Genomic DNA, 14,356 nt, shown 5'->3' with positions numbered 1-14,356 from the left:
TTGACAAGAGCGGCCAGACTTTCCACTCAGATGCATCCTAGCGCCTTTTGACCAAAACAATGATACACATTAGTGTCCCTGCCCATGCTGACGCACGGAAAGGTTAATAGGGAGGCAGGAGTTTTTGTGTGCTAAATATACAGTAACTGAACTACTGTAAATTTGTTGGAAAAAATAAGTTCCCATTAATAATCAAACTCAGGCATACTGTACTTTAATGTACAACATGCAGAGCGGCGCACTTATATCCATTAGCCTACACACCTGATAAGAGCTGTCTATTTATAGTACTGTAGCTTACTGGACAGTACAGTAATAGCAAAGTAGTTCCTGTGCTACAGGGCTTTTAAATACTGTAGTCACTTCATGCACACACTGCAGCACACATTTCATGCATGCGCATTGAAGATTTCAAAAAGTGACACCTGGTGGATGATTATTGGTATTGCACTCATCCGGCAATCGCCAAGCTGTTAAAATGTTTTGCGATGCCTTGCGCTGAGGGCAGCCTGGCGTTTGAACGGCCATGGGTAGGCTGAATGAGCGGCGCTACATCTGTATTGCCCAATGTGACCCCCCCAAAATATATGGAATCACTACCTGACTTACCTACTAACTTAGCACTGAAATACCTACTTAATCACAAAATTTGAAATTTTGTACACACTTTCAATTTGAAATGGATTTTTTTCCAAGCCAAAAATGTGCCCCTTGAGAGGGTGATTTTGAAAAAGTATCACCCTCTTTGGACCAGGATACCCTCTTTGGACCATGATTTTGGTAGTCACTGCCAAAAAAACAACCTTGGTGCTCACCTATACATGACTGTCCTGTCTGCCTGTCTGCCTGACTTCCCTATAAGTAACATTACATACATCCTGCACTTTTGCTGCCCTCCCAACCAGCTGACTGTAGCCAACAAGTAATGTGAAACATATCACCTGTTTCTTACTGACCAATTGAAACTCCAGTCTAGCCTGATAACCAGCTGACCCAGCTGACCTAACCCTATGACATCTGGAGACTGGCTGGACACTTTCTGATTGGAGGAGAAAGGGCATCCAGTATTCCCTGTGAGGTGATTGGCTAGACAGGATTACCTCAGGGCTGACTGAGCAATTACAGTGTGACTCAGTGAGCCGGCCAGGACCAGGGAAGTTGTGTAAATGCTGCCTGGTTTTGGGCTAACTTCAGGGTTTTCTCCTTGCGGGGTGCCATGTTCCCACCTGAGGAGAACTTATTCTTATTTGCTGGAGTCCTGTTAAGGCTCCCAGATTGGCTTAGTTGAGAAACACCTGCAAATGGACGCGTCAGTGACCGGTCAGAAGAGGATGCTGAGGCTTGTGTGGTCGAATGTGCTGGTCCCTTTGACCCAAATAGAAAAGGAGGATGTTTACTGCATCCAAGAATTCCCGGCTGCAGGAACGTATGACATTACGTTCCAAATACCGGAGGTGTGCTTAAATGCATATGAGTGGGTAAGAGCAAAACTCACAGACGACATAATGAAGGGAACGGCCAAAGCCCCCCTTTTATGGGAGCGGAGAGACCCTTGACTGCAGATGTATGACCCTTTCGTGGAGGCAGACCAAATAAGGGCATTCCTGACAAGATACTGCTCATTTGTAAGAGGGGGTACAAGACTGACCAACATTGTGGGCATCTTTAACGGCATGACCAAATTCTGGGTACACCTCAGAATGGACCCAAGAGGCATAGGAGGGGTGATGCACCCTCCTGCGAACTTCTCTATTGGGGGTGGAAGGGGTTATTTGTTCTTCCCAGACCAGACAGTTGTAACAAGGGAAAATGCTGCTGCAATTGTATGTGAGAGGGGCATGAGGCCGCGCATTGCCTACAGGGCAAGAAATGTGACCTATGTGGCAGCTATGAGGTTCTGCCCAAGGATCCCTTCATTTAATGGACAAACTTGAGAGAATTTTAATAACTGATCGTGTGTTGATTCATATGAATGCACAGACTGAGATGGGATGCGGTCAATTTGCCGGCGGTCGGGTTCCCGGCGTTCAGAATCCTGACACTGGAATCCCGACCGCCGAAATCCCGAAACTTTCTCCCTCCGTGGGTGTCCACGACACCCATAGAGGGAGAATAAAATAGCGTGCCGAGCGTAGCGAGGCACCGGACCTGCTGCGTGGCGAGCGCAGCGAGCCCGCAAGGGGGGGCGATCCACGTCCCCCCCCATGTCGGGATTCCGACCGCCGGGATTACCTATTGGATCCACTGAGACTGCTGAAGGTGTTAATGGTGACAAAACAGCTGTGGAACCTCAGCTGTCTGCTAGAAGTAGAAACACCCATAGAGACCCATAGAGGGAGAATAAAATAGCGTGCCGAGCGTAGCGAGGCACCGGGCCTGCTGCGTGGCAAGCGCAGCGAGCCCGCAAAGGGGGGGGGGGGCGGTCCACGTCCCCCCCATGTCGGGATTTTGGCGGCCGGGATCCCGTATCGGATCCACTGAGACTGCTGAAGGGGTTAATGGTGACAAAACAGCTGTGGAACCTCAGCTGTCTGCTAGAAGTAGAAAAAATCCGGTCAGAGAAAGTCCTCTCAGTGGAGCTAGCAGCTGTGAAAGAGGCGCCCTGACAGAGGACCCCGCCCAAGTGTACTTGGTTGGCCCCACAGGAGGAGTGGCCGCCGCCGCTTCCCTTGTAAGAGCGGCTGTAGCGTCTGCTGGAGAGTTTCAACAGGGGCACAGTGAGGGAGCTACGGCGGAGGTCAGCGCGATGGACGGCGGTGTGCAAGACACAAAAGTATTGTACTCATTAGCAGTGCAGGGGGTCAGTGCCGAGGGGTCTCTGCCGGGTCAGGCACAAAGAAAGTAAATAAAGTTTTACACAGTGAGGACACAGTTAAAATAATAAAATCTCAGGATGCCGTTGTCACTAAAAACAAAAGAGGGCACAATGGACACACTGATCAGGCTGAACGTGGGAATCCCTCTGGGTCCCGTCCGGCGTCAGGCCTCCCCACCGGCGTCAGGGTCAGCTGTTATAGAGTATTTCCCCTCCCTGCCAGCAAGTGAGCAGATTCGCAGCACTGGACTGAGTCTGAGGATTCAATCAGTGAGTGGGATACAGTATCTGAGTTGGAGAGGAGCAGCCCCAAGACAGTGGTGCTGCTTCAGGAAGAGATAGAGGATTTTGCAGTGGTGCACAGATCCAGAAGACCAGGATCAGGCAGCCTAAATGCCCTAGGCTAGTCCAGTCTGATGTTACCCTGGAAACAACAAACAGGTTTATTGCCCTGCAGGAGGACGGTAACGTCTGTGTAAAAAGTGTGTTGTGTGTGCAAAAAGAACAGTCAGTGCAGGTGAAGTGCACACCTTTTCCTGTGCAAGACTCGACCAGAGTTTTGGCCGCGGGTCTCCTGGGGGACTCCCCTGGGGTTCCTGGGCAGGACAGCGAGGATTCACAGTTTGAAAAGTTTTATTTTTGCATTATATGTTTTTTGTCTCTTGCAGGTTTTTCCTTTCCCAAACCTATCTTCAAATAACCTGTTAACCCTAATTGTTAGGGGAATAAAGATTAAGGCCAAGAGACTTGCCATTTTTGAGGATCTACATAGTTATGGTGGGGATGTTTTTTGTCTGCAGGAGTGTGGTGTTTCTGAAGCTCCAGACAGTGGGGAATGGCCGTATGGTTGTTCCCTTTGGTCTGGAACAAATGTAAATAGAAAGATGGGGTGGGTATTTTGTTTAAGGGGAGGGATTTTAAAATAGATTCGTACATAGTTATAGAACCGGGTAGATGTATTATAGTTAATGTTACCTTTAAAAGTTTGTTAAATATCTACGCTCCTGCAGTGAAAGCTGCCCGCAGGGAACTTTTTGAAAAAAATAAGTTTTTTATATACCAGGAAAGGTCCCCAATATTTTAGCAAGGGATTTCAACTGCATAACAGATCACTCAAAACAGTGTCTCTAATGGAAGTTCACGAAAGAGTGTTACCATCAATAGGACATGCCTAATTCTAGAAATATGGTCCAAAACCAGTGAGTGAAATTAACCTGAGAAAGAGAACGAAGTGAGCAAATGGGCCAGAGCCCAATGTGATGAAACATGTAGTAAACATTCAGTCACAAATAGACATCTGGTCTTGTCATTCAGTGAAGAGAGATTCCTCTTCAAGGAAAGAGCCTGCGTCACTTATGGAAAGGAAACCTTTAAATGAAGATCCTTTGTATTTGTGCAGTCTAGTGCGAATTTACGCTCCATTTGGATTAACTTGGCGCATATTGGAGAAACTTTATGCTGTTTAGTCAGTTCTGCAGAGTAGTCCTGAAATACTAGAAAGGCGTGGTCTTCCCAGCTTAAGTTCCTCTATTTGCGCAAAGCCGACCAAAATAACTATGTAGACAGTTGAGCGTTCCTCTGACCTCAAAGCCAGCCTCTGACTCTGCTTACTGTCCAGTTCAGCTGCCCTCTCCTTTAGGATCTGCATATGTCCCTCACTCAAACCCTGCATCTGCAATATAGCTTCCCACATCGGGATCTCCTCCCTGCCTGGCTTTTTCGTAGCTCTCTCCGGCTCATGCAGACAGGCTGGTATATCCATGTAATCCGTCCCCGGACTCTCGACTTGGTGTGGCTCTGCACTCTGCCCGCCATCTCTCTATGCTCCCGTCCTCTGACTCCGGCATCCCCGTTGAGCTCACGGGGCTGACAGCACACATGCACAGGCTGTAGCAGATGCCAGCTTTGTCACTCAAACCAGCAACACAAACGGGGAAGCCGTCTGTGTTGGCGGCGCCTCCCCAGACTCCTCTCCCTGCATGCTCTATATCTGGTGGAGAGTTGGGTTAAGCCTCTCTCTCTCTTCCTCTGAGACCTCACCCTCCATCTCACCATCATTCTGCTCCTCCCTCCTCTCCTCCTTCCTATCAAATGCCTCTGCATTCTGCCGGGCATACTCAAAAGCTTCTTGGGGGCACTGTCTGGCCATATACCGAGGCTCCCCACAGAAGTCACATATTCTGGGCTCCTTACATTCATGTGTCTTATTGTCTGTTTTTTTTACAGTTTCTGCAAAAGGTCTCCCTCTTGCAGTCACCTTTCCTGTGCCCAAATTGCCTGCACAGCCTGCAGAAATCTGGCTGGCCCAGATAATGCAGGTACCCCCTGAAATCCCCTACTGTGAAAAAAGCAGGGGGGTGCATTTTTTTTGTCATGGGGTATTCTCAGCCTCTTTCAGACGTACCCAAAACCTCCATGCGCCATTATAGATGCCACAAACTAATGAAATGGTCAAACATATGCCCTGTTATAGGGATTCCTCCCCCAAGGCAGGGATTACATTTTAACCCCTCCAACACCGGGTTCTCCTCCTTAGACAGTCTTAACACCTCCTTGTACATATCATTTTGCACAAAGGTAATATCAAGAGCTGATTGTGGGAACCTCCTGTATACAAAGTATTTCACGTTTCTGTAGATGAATCAAACCTTTCAACACATCCTCCACAAGAGCTTAGTGTTAGGAACCTCCTGATCCAGAAACCACCCGCCAGGTATTCCTCACAAACGACATTGTGTCCTGTCCTCCAACGCTGATACCTTCTCCGTCCTAGGGGTCCCACAGAAGAACCCCCGCACTCAAACCTCCGGTCACGCCGGGCTATAAACCCGGATCGCAGCCAAAAGCCAGAGAATCGATAACCTGAATGGGGCCTGAGCAAAACGCGCAGCAAAAAATTTGGACTTGCACACTAGCGGAGATCAGCACTATGGATACATCACACAATAAGTGGCCTGAAAGCTACATGGATGATTAACAGGTAACCAGGCCTCCTTAAACTTGCACTCCTGGACACCACAGGGCCTGCCCTGAGGACAAGCAGGCCTCTGACAAACACTATTTTTATGTCTGCTGGGTAGGCCAAATTTGCATGTGCTCCACCTCATCTGTTGATGTGTCAGCACACCTACCAGACGACTGGCAGGCAGCTCTCCTCGCTCTTTGCTGCATGCCTGTGTCCCTGACTAACTGCCTAAATCAATCAGCTGCTGCAGGGGAGGAATCTTGCCTGGTTATTCCATCAAGTGGATTGCAATCTTATGTGATGAGTCAGTCAGCAGCAGTAGACAGTCAGATGGCCAAGCATTCTTCTGGCAGGCACCCTGTGACATCATAAACTGGCCATTGTACAGTAACTTCATAATCTGCCAGCAGGCAAGGTGGAAAAGACAGGCAAACAGTCTTGAAGTAGCCGAGCTGTGTGGACAAATTTACCATTGCTCCCAGGCACCAAACATCCACTCATCACCTTATCCTTTCGTATCATACACAACGGTTCTAGAGCTTTGTAAACACGGGGGCGATTTCAGCACATATCGCTGGCAATATGGTCACTGAGCAACCATATTGCCAGTGATTTCATGTGCTGTAGGAGATTAATTGCTAGGAGCGCGCTCCCACAGCCAGCCCTTCATGGTCGCAGGAGCATGCTCCTCTGATTATGGCTAAAATCGCTGATCTCTGATGAAAACAATACACTGAGCAGTATATTGCTGAGCGATTTTAAGCCAAAATCGCTCAGCGACCAAATCGCACCATGTGTACACAGCTTAGAACACATAAATAATAATGGGACAATGGACAACCCTGCCTCACTCCAGAATCTATCCTCCTATGCTCACTTAAATTTCCATTCACCAATACTCTGCTGAAGACATCCACATTTAACAAACCACTAGGAAAACCCATATGCTCTAAAACTAAGCGACACCCTATCATACGACTTTTTAAAATCTAAAGACATCACATACATAGTCTGCTTTTTGTGCATACAATTTGCTAACATATCCCTCAACAGACAAAGGTTATCGTGCACAGGACGACCAGGCACCACACACACTTGTTCATCACCAACCGCACCGCACACACTTGTTCATCACCAACCACTTGTCCAATCACACCTTTCATCCTGCATGCGATCATTTTGGCAAAAATCTTGTAATCCGCATTCAATAGAGTAATAGGCCTCCAATTACTCAAATCTTTCCTATCGCCCTTTTTAAAAATCAACACATCACACCTTCTTTCATACTGTCAGTCATTCTGCCATTCATAAAAATAAAATATAACAATCTCAAAAAGTCTTCTTTCACCACGTCCCACATGGTCACATAAAATTCAACAGGCAAACCATCACATCCAGGCGATTTATTTTTGGACATAATTTTTACCATACTCAAGACTTAATCTTCTGTCACATCACTCAATAAACATTCACGATCCCTTTCGTCCACCAACTCAGACACTGCATCCTCACTCGACTTTGTCGCAATCACTCCACTAGTACAAATTTTTGTCAAATTTCTCAATCTCAAACATAATGCCGTTCATGTCCTTTACTCGTCCACAATCTCTGTAATTTCTCTGTCACTGTTGCACACCTTCTTGAAAAAGAAACTGGTGCTGGATTTTTTCTTCTCGAGGTGTTCTACTTTGGACCTATAGATCAGCTGTCTACCTTTCTCATTCATACACTCCTCGCTTTCTTAATATCTTCCGCAACCTCCATACCCAAAGCAAAAATTGCAAACGCTTAATCAACCAATCATACTGCTCCTTTACCATACAACTATTAAAACCGATATTTTAATAAACCAGTAGATAATGTAGAAATTGACTGTATGCATTTTTTTTGCTACAGTATTTTCTCTAGCATCTTTTAAACCAGGCATCAGCACAGATGAGTCTCAATCGACACTAAGGTAAACTCACGCGTCAAGTCCACACTTTGACGATGAGATGCAATCTGTATTGCTGTGCTGATTTTAAAGAATCCACGTTGGTGCGCCAATTATTAAAACAGATATTTTAATAAACCAGTGGATAATGTAGTAATTACACTGTATGCGTTACCTTCTATACCAATCACTCGGTTACCCTTTGCAACCGATACCTTACACGTTATAACAATGCAGGCCCCGCTTACTCTTCCACGTGCAACTCGGACGCACATGCATATGAGACTCTCACGGAGCTTTCACAGAAAATGTATATTGATATTGACAGAAGTCCACCAGCGATACAATAACTATACCAATCGATAGACCAATTGATTATGGTCAATGCTGATGCTGCGTCTGATACGCTGTTACACTCATAAAGAAATAATGCAATTAAACACTGGTTATATGGAGATCACGGCTCCGACTCCATATCCTATTATATTTAAGTCCAAAGTGGACGCAGATGATTAAAAGATAACATACAATATAAACTATAAAAGTATGCGATACAGCTTATACATAGAAGAAACAGTATTACAAAAGGATGCAAATGCAGGCACAGCTAACATATAGAACAAGCACATATAAGAAATAGCAATTACCGTCAAGAGGAAGCGGAGACCACGATCGGATAAGAATCCCCCCAAGCTCTTGGGAATGTGTTCTGATTAGATCACATATGAGTCCAGAGATCTCGGGTTTAGGCTTTTAAAACAAAGGGGTGTGGGGTCAAACTGGATGGTCATTGGGTAAGGGAAAGGGGCTGGGGCATCTCTCCATTGGCTCTCAGCTTCACAAGGACATCTTCCTGTTCATGAGAGTATCGTCCGAGCCATGCAGTCCTTTGTCTTGAGGGTAAGGGGAGAACCAGTTTCTACTGGATAATAGTTTATTGTTCCTTTGTTTGAAGTCTTCACATGTTGAAACAGGAGATAACACAGTCCGACTATCTTAGTCTAAGGTCCATGTATAGTGATTGTTTCACTATACTGACCTTTGCGACTGTTGACGGCAATTGTAACAAGTTAAATAAAAAACTAAGTCTGGATTTAACAGAGGGTTTCACACAAACCTAGAGAAACAAGAGGGGACATATCACTAAGAATTTACCATTAATGTTTCACGTCCGCCCTTGGTAGTTACGTTTAAGCTACTAAGACGCAAATGACGTACTGGAATTGCCAAGAGGGCGGTCATAATACCTTAATGGAGTAGAGATGCAATTTCGACTTCCACACAACCTATCACTCTCATACTCTAAAATACATTTTAAACAATCATGGTCAAAATTAGAGATGTGCGGCGGGCACTTTTTCGGGTTTTGGATCTGGATCTCCCTTCGGGTTTTGGATCTGGATTGGTTTGGGCAAAACCACCCTTTGCGGGTTTTGGATCTGGATTTTTTTGGAAAAATGCTAAAAATTGCTGAAATAATAGATTTCGGGCCTGTTTTTGCCCCTAAAGTGTTATTAAGCCCAATAACATTAGTTTCCACTCATTTCTAGTCAATTTTGATCACTTCACAGCTCACAAAATCGTTTTAAATTACTGTAGTAGGGCCAAAAGGTTATCCCGAGGTAGCTGGATGACTAAGCTAGGCGACAGCAGTGGGCATCACATACATGTGGACCTTACACTTCCAACCTGGCACATGTTGGAAGCAGAGCAGCACTACAGGGGCAGACAGGGTGGAAGTTTAATAAACAAACCCCCCCCCCCCAAAAAAAAGAGCAAAGAATACAAAGATGTGCAAGTTGAAATTGTCCTTGTAGCTGCGCTCCTCTGTTAGAACCTCCACACAAGAGCCCAATGTGGATTGATTTTGTAGTTTAGCATGTGCAGCCAAGGAGCAGTGGGCGTTTGGTGCAGCATTGATTGTGTCTGCAAGGTAGTATCTGTTTGGATCAGTTTAATATCCAACAAGACCCCTATCTGGCGTGAGGTCACATGGTTTCTGAACGCTGGGAGCATTACAAGTTGCCTCCTTATCCAGTTTGATCAGACTGGCTAGGCGTGCATTCCATTTCCTCCCTCACCACTGTACATGTGTTCATCCCGAAGCCACGCACTTGGTCTAGTACGCTGACCATCAGCAGCTGTTGGGACTTCTTCCCAAACATTCATCAATCCATCCATACTATCCCAAGAGGAGGATAAATACTCTGGATGTCACTGATGACATATATTCTTCCCCAATAGAGAAGGACCGTTCTTCGTTCAAAGCTATACTAGTAGCTGCGCTCCTCTGGTAGAAGATCCAATCAAGTACCAAAACCCCTGTTTGGCTTGATTGTGCACTCTTCCTCGTGTTCAGCCAAGGAGCAGTGGGCGTTTCGTGCAGCACTGATTTAGTCTGCAAGGTAGTATCTGTTTGGATCAGTTTAATATCTAACAAGACCCCTATCTGGCGTGAGGTCACGTGGTTTCTGAACGCTGGGAGCATTACCAGTTGCCTCCTCATCCATCACCTAATGGGTGGAGGGGGGTGGGGTAATTGGTGGCAGGGGGTGGGGTCATTGGTGGCCTCCAACTCTCTAGGACCCCAGGTTTGGAGATCCCTATATAGTCTACCCTTATAGACCGCTATCAAGGTAGTAGGGTCAATTTGTCTGTGACATCTGTCACCCAATTCACCACTAAGGTTAATTTGTTTGAGCTGGCTGGCTAGGTGTGTTTTCTCTTACCTCCCTCACCACTTCACCAAATCACGCGTGTTCCTCCCGAAGCCACGCACACGGTCTAGGAATGGATAAGACCATGGATGTCCCTGAGGACATGTTTTCATCCATTATGGATGGGGTGGAGAGCGAATCGCCCATCTCCCCACCATTCATCCATCAGATGCCCAAACAGTCTTTTTCTTTTAAAAAGACATAAAAAAATGAAGAAGAAAAAGATAGGCCAAGGCCCGCCCAGCCATCCATCCTTTACATCCCCTCCCAACAATAATAATGATAGGAAGGAATGGATGAGACCATGGATGTCTCTGAGGACATTTTTCATCTATTATAGATGATGTGGAGAGAGAATCACCCATCTCCCCACCATTCATCCATCAGATGGCCAAACAGTCTTTTTGTAAAAAGACACAAAAACATGAGGAAGAAAAAGATTGGCCGAGGCCCTCCCAGCCAGCACTCCATCCGGGACATCCCATCCAAAAAATCATAGGAATGGCTAAGACCATGGATGTGTCTGAGGACATTTTTTCATCTACTATAGATGATGTGGAGAGCGAATCACCCATCTCCCCACCATTCATCCATCAGATGGGTTAAATAATTTATGACGCTACAACATCCAAAATAACGACGCAGAAAGAGGTGCAAGATGACATTGTCCTTGGGACCTCCCACCCACCCTTATGTTGTATCCAGGACATGCACAGTTTAACAAACCAATCATTTCAGCGACAGGGACTGTCAACTGTGGCTGAAATGATTGGTTTGTTTGGGCCCCCACGAAAAATAAATGGCAATGGGCATTGCACAAACTGGCTTTACAAGATGTCATCCTCAGCATCAGATTCCTCTGCCTTACCTTTTAAAGTCTCATAAACTTGCAGGCATCTTTCCCCATAAAAAGAAATGTCATAAGTACTTGTGCTCGGAAATTCCTGCATGCAAAACATTTCCTCCTTCACCTTACTATTCGCCAACTTTACCAGTATCTGTGTACCAATAGAATATAGGGCAGTCCGATGTTTCTGCTCCACCACCACCACGAAATGAATTGAATTGCGAAGTCCCTCCATTGTCATTCACAGCACGGCACAACTCCAAGAGGCCAGGTATCCCTCCTAGCCAGCATCTGACTCAGACCACGGCAATAAATCCTGATCGAAGCCAAAAGGCCGAGAAGCAATAATCCGAATGGGGCCCGAGCAAAGCACGCGGACCAAAATTCGGACGCCAACACTGGTGGAGATCAGCACCACAGACACACCTATCACCTTTGTATTTACAGACTGAAAGATACCTGGCAGCATGACAGATGAATAGGACACCACGGGTCCTATCCGGAGGACAAGCAGGCCTCCGACAGACTCTCTCTCTGTTCTTATGTCGTCATCAGTGGCTGGGTAGGCCGAATTTGCATGTGCTCCGCCTCATCTGTTGTCGACTGACAGCCAGCCAGCCAGCTCTCCTTGCTCTTAACTGCATGCCTGTGTCCCTGAGTAACTGCAGCTGTCTAAATCAATCAGCTGCTGCAGAGGAGGAATCTTGCCTGGTCATTCCATCAGGTGGATTGCAGGCTTATCTGATGAGTCCAATCAGCAGCAGTAGACCGTCAGATGGCCAAGCATTGTTCTGGCAGGCCCACTGTGACATCACAAGTTTACCTCTGTGACTTTATAGCCTGCGAGCCAGCAGGACAGTTGGAAGAGACAGGCAGACAGGACGTCATGTATAGGTGAGCTGTAAGGACCAAGGTTGTTTTTTTGGCAGTGATGACCAAAATCATGGTCCAAAGAGGGTAAGTGATACTTTTTCAAAATCACCCTCTCAAAGGGCCACATTTTTGGCTTGGAAAAAAAAATCCATTTGAAGTTGAAAGGGGGTCCAAAAATTCAAATGTTGGGATTAAGTAGGTATTTCAGTTGTAAGTTAGTAGGTAAGTCAGGTAGTGATTCCATATATTTTGGGAGGTCGCAGCAGGCAATAAGTCATTTAATTTAGGCAGGCTTCAGTTCATTTAGCTAGGCCACACATGCTGATTTCAACTGGAGTTTCACGCAAACAATTAAACTGCTTTTGCATACCCTCCAACATGACCCATTCCATTCGGTACACAATGCTCTGTTCCTGGACGTCCCTGGTAATGTATGATTGTCATCACCTGTGTTGAAACACCCTTCTCTTCAATTACCTAGTTCCACACAGGTGCTGGCAATCATACATTACCAGGGATTTCCAGGAACAGAGCATTGCGTACCGAATGGAATGGGTCATGTTGGAGGGTATGCTTTTGATTCCTGGAAGGATAAATAAAGGAGACAAGAAATAGTCACAAAATAATACACTGGATGCCGGATTTCAAAATATTTATGCACAAGGGTTAAATGTTAAAGCAAATGCATGCATTTATAAATACAAAGTTGAACAGTGCAAAAACAATTGAACATGGATACAAATCAAATTTGCAGCACAAACAGAGTTGCGGATATGACAAACACATTTGAAAATTCCATGGATGGCAATAGTCTATTTTTGGATAACGGATTAGGAAGGTGCATTGGTCCTGGAAGTACTGCAATACCAGGTCAATGCGTGGAGTGGACAGAGCTAGCTCTTCCATCTCCCTGTTCTAAAAATCCATTTAATATATGGCCCCCAGATAGGGGGCGTATCAGATATTAAACTGAAAAGAACATATTTTTTGATTGAAAAAGCAAATCTTTATTGTACAAAAGGAAAGAAAAAAACAGACAATAACATTTAAACATATATACTGTGCCGCAGCACAGCCAAAACACAGTACACATGCAAACAGTATATAGTACATATTATAATATACAGTACAAAATTACACTAACTGCTATACTATGCACTTTGCATTCTAACGTTAACATTATAAAACAGTATACAAGACTATGGGTGTTGAGGGTAAGGGGGTGAGGGAGGTGGAATCACATGCCCAAAGCTTTATTGACCAGACATACACATATAAGGGGAAGGTAATAAATAGAAAGACATCAACAAAACAGACATTGTGAAGTGAGGGGGAAGGGACCAAGGTCCCAAAGTCTTATAAAACAGTCAACTCAGGAAGAGGACCAGAAGAAGGTTTTTTTTTAGTCCTCTTCTTCCTCAGGGCTATCCCGAATAGAGTAGTCTCTGAGCAGGCTGTGAACCAGCCTGCGGCAGTCCTGAATGGACATTCTCTCCCTCCGCAGTATGAGACGATTTCTGGCAAACCACAAAGCATCCTTAACACAGTTTAAAAGGCGCAAGACTTCCTGGGTCACAGAGTCTTTAAATTCAGTCTCAAGGGCATCCAACAACAACTGTGCGTAGGCGCAGTCCCAGAAGATGTGCATGGAGGTTTCTTCATGCACAAAGCACCAGGGACAAGGTCTAGACAAGGTCTATACCTACACAAGTTTCGGGAGTGTATGAATGACCGACAAGGCAAGCCCCCCTGAATTGCCATCCATGACATGTCTATTTGTAAGTCTTATGGAGGCCACATACTCCCAGACAAACTTGACAGTTGCAAAGGATTTATCTTAAACAAGAAAGAGGGAACTAGGCGCTGGCATGAGTTGTGTCAATTAAAATTTCTAGCAGCTGCTTGGGTGATGTTTATAGTGAACCTCTAGGAGTATATAGCAAGAAGAGAGGTGTATATCTACACGAGAAGCAGCGCTCTGATAGTTAAATAATAATTTATAAACAATGAATTAGATATGGGATTGCCTGAATATAAGTTTAACTATTTATTTTATACATATAAAAATGATATCTATTAAAAAATACACACAATTCACAATAAAATAATGAGGACACATACTTTCAATATATAACTTCAGTGTGAGCCCAAGGGGAGGTTTCTGGTATTAATGTCCTCTAAGTGGCTTATTGATAAGCTTGTAAAT

The 14,356-nt window shown here is 45.3% G+C and overlaps 1 pseudogene; it reads right to left on the bottom strand.

The window, feature by feature from the left end:
• Window positions 1–12,983: 12,983 nt before the first annotated feature.
• On the bottom strand, window positions 12,984–13,159 carry LOC146012674 (U2 spliceosomal RNA; annotated as a pseudogene).
• Between the last annotated feature and the right edge of the window lie 1,197 nt (window positions 13,160–14,356).

Source organism: Crinia signifera, chromosome 6, assembly GCF_055691185.1.
Source record: "Crinia signifera chromosome 6, ASM5569118v1, whole genome shotgun sequence".
Taxonomy (NCBI): domain Eukaryota; kingdom Metazoa; phylum Chordata; class Amphibia; order Anura; family Myobatrachidae; genus Crinia; species Crinia signifera.
The sequence above is the reverse complement of the archived record's forward strand: the minus strand, read 5'-3'. Positions and strand labels throughout refer to the sequence as shown.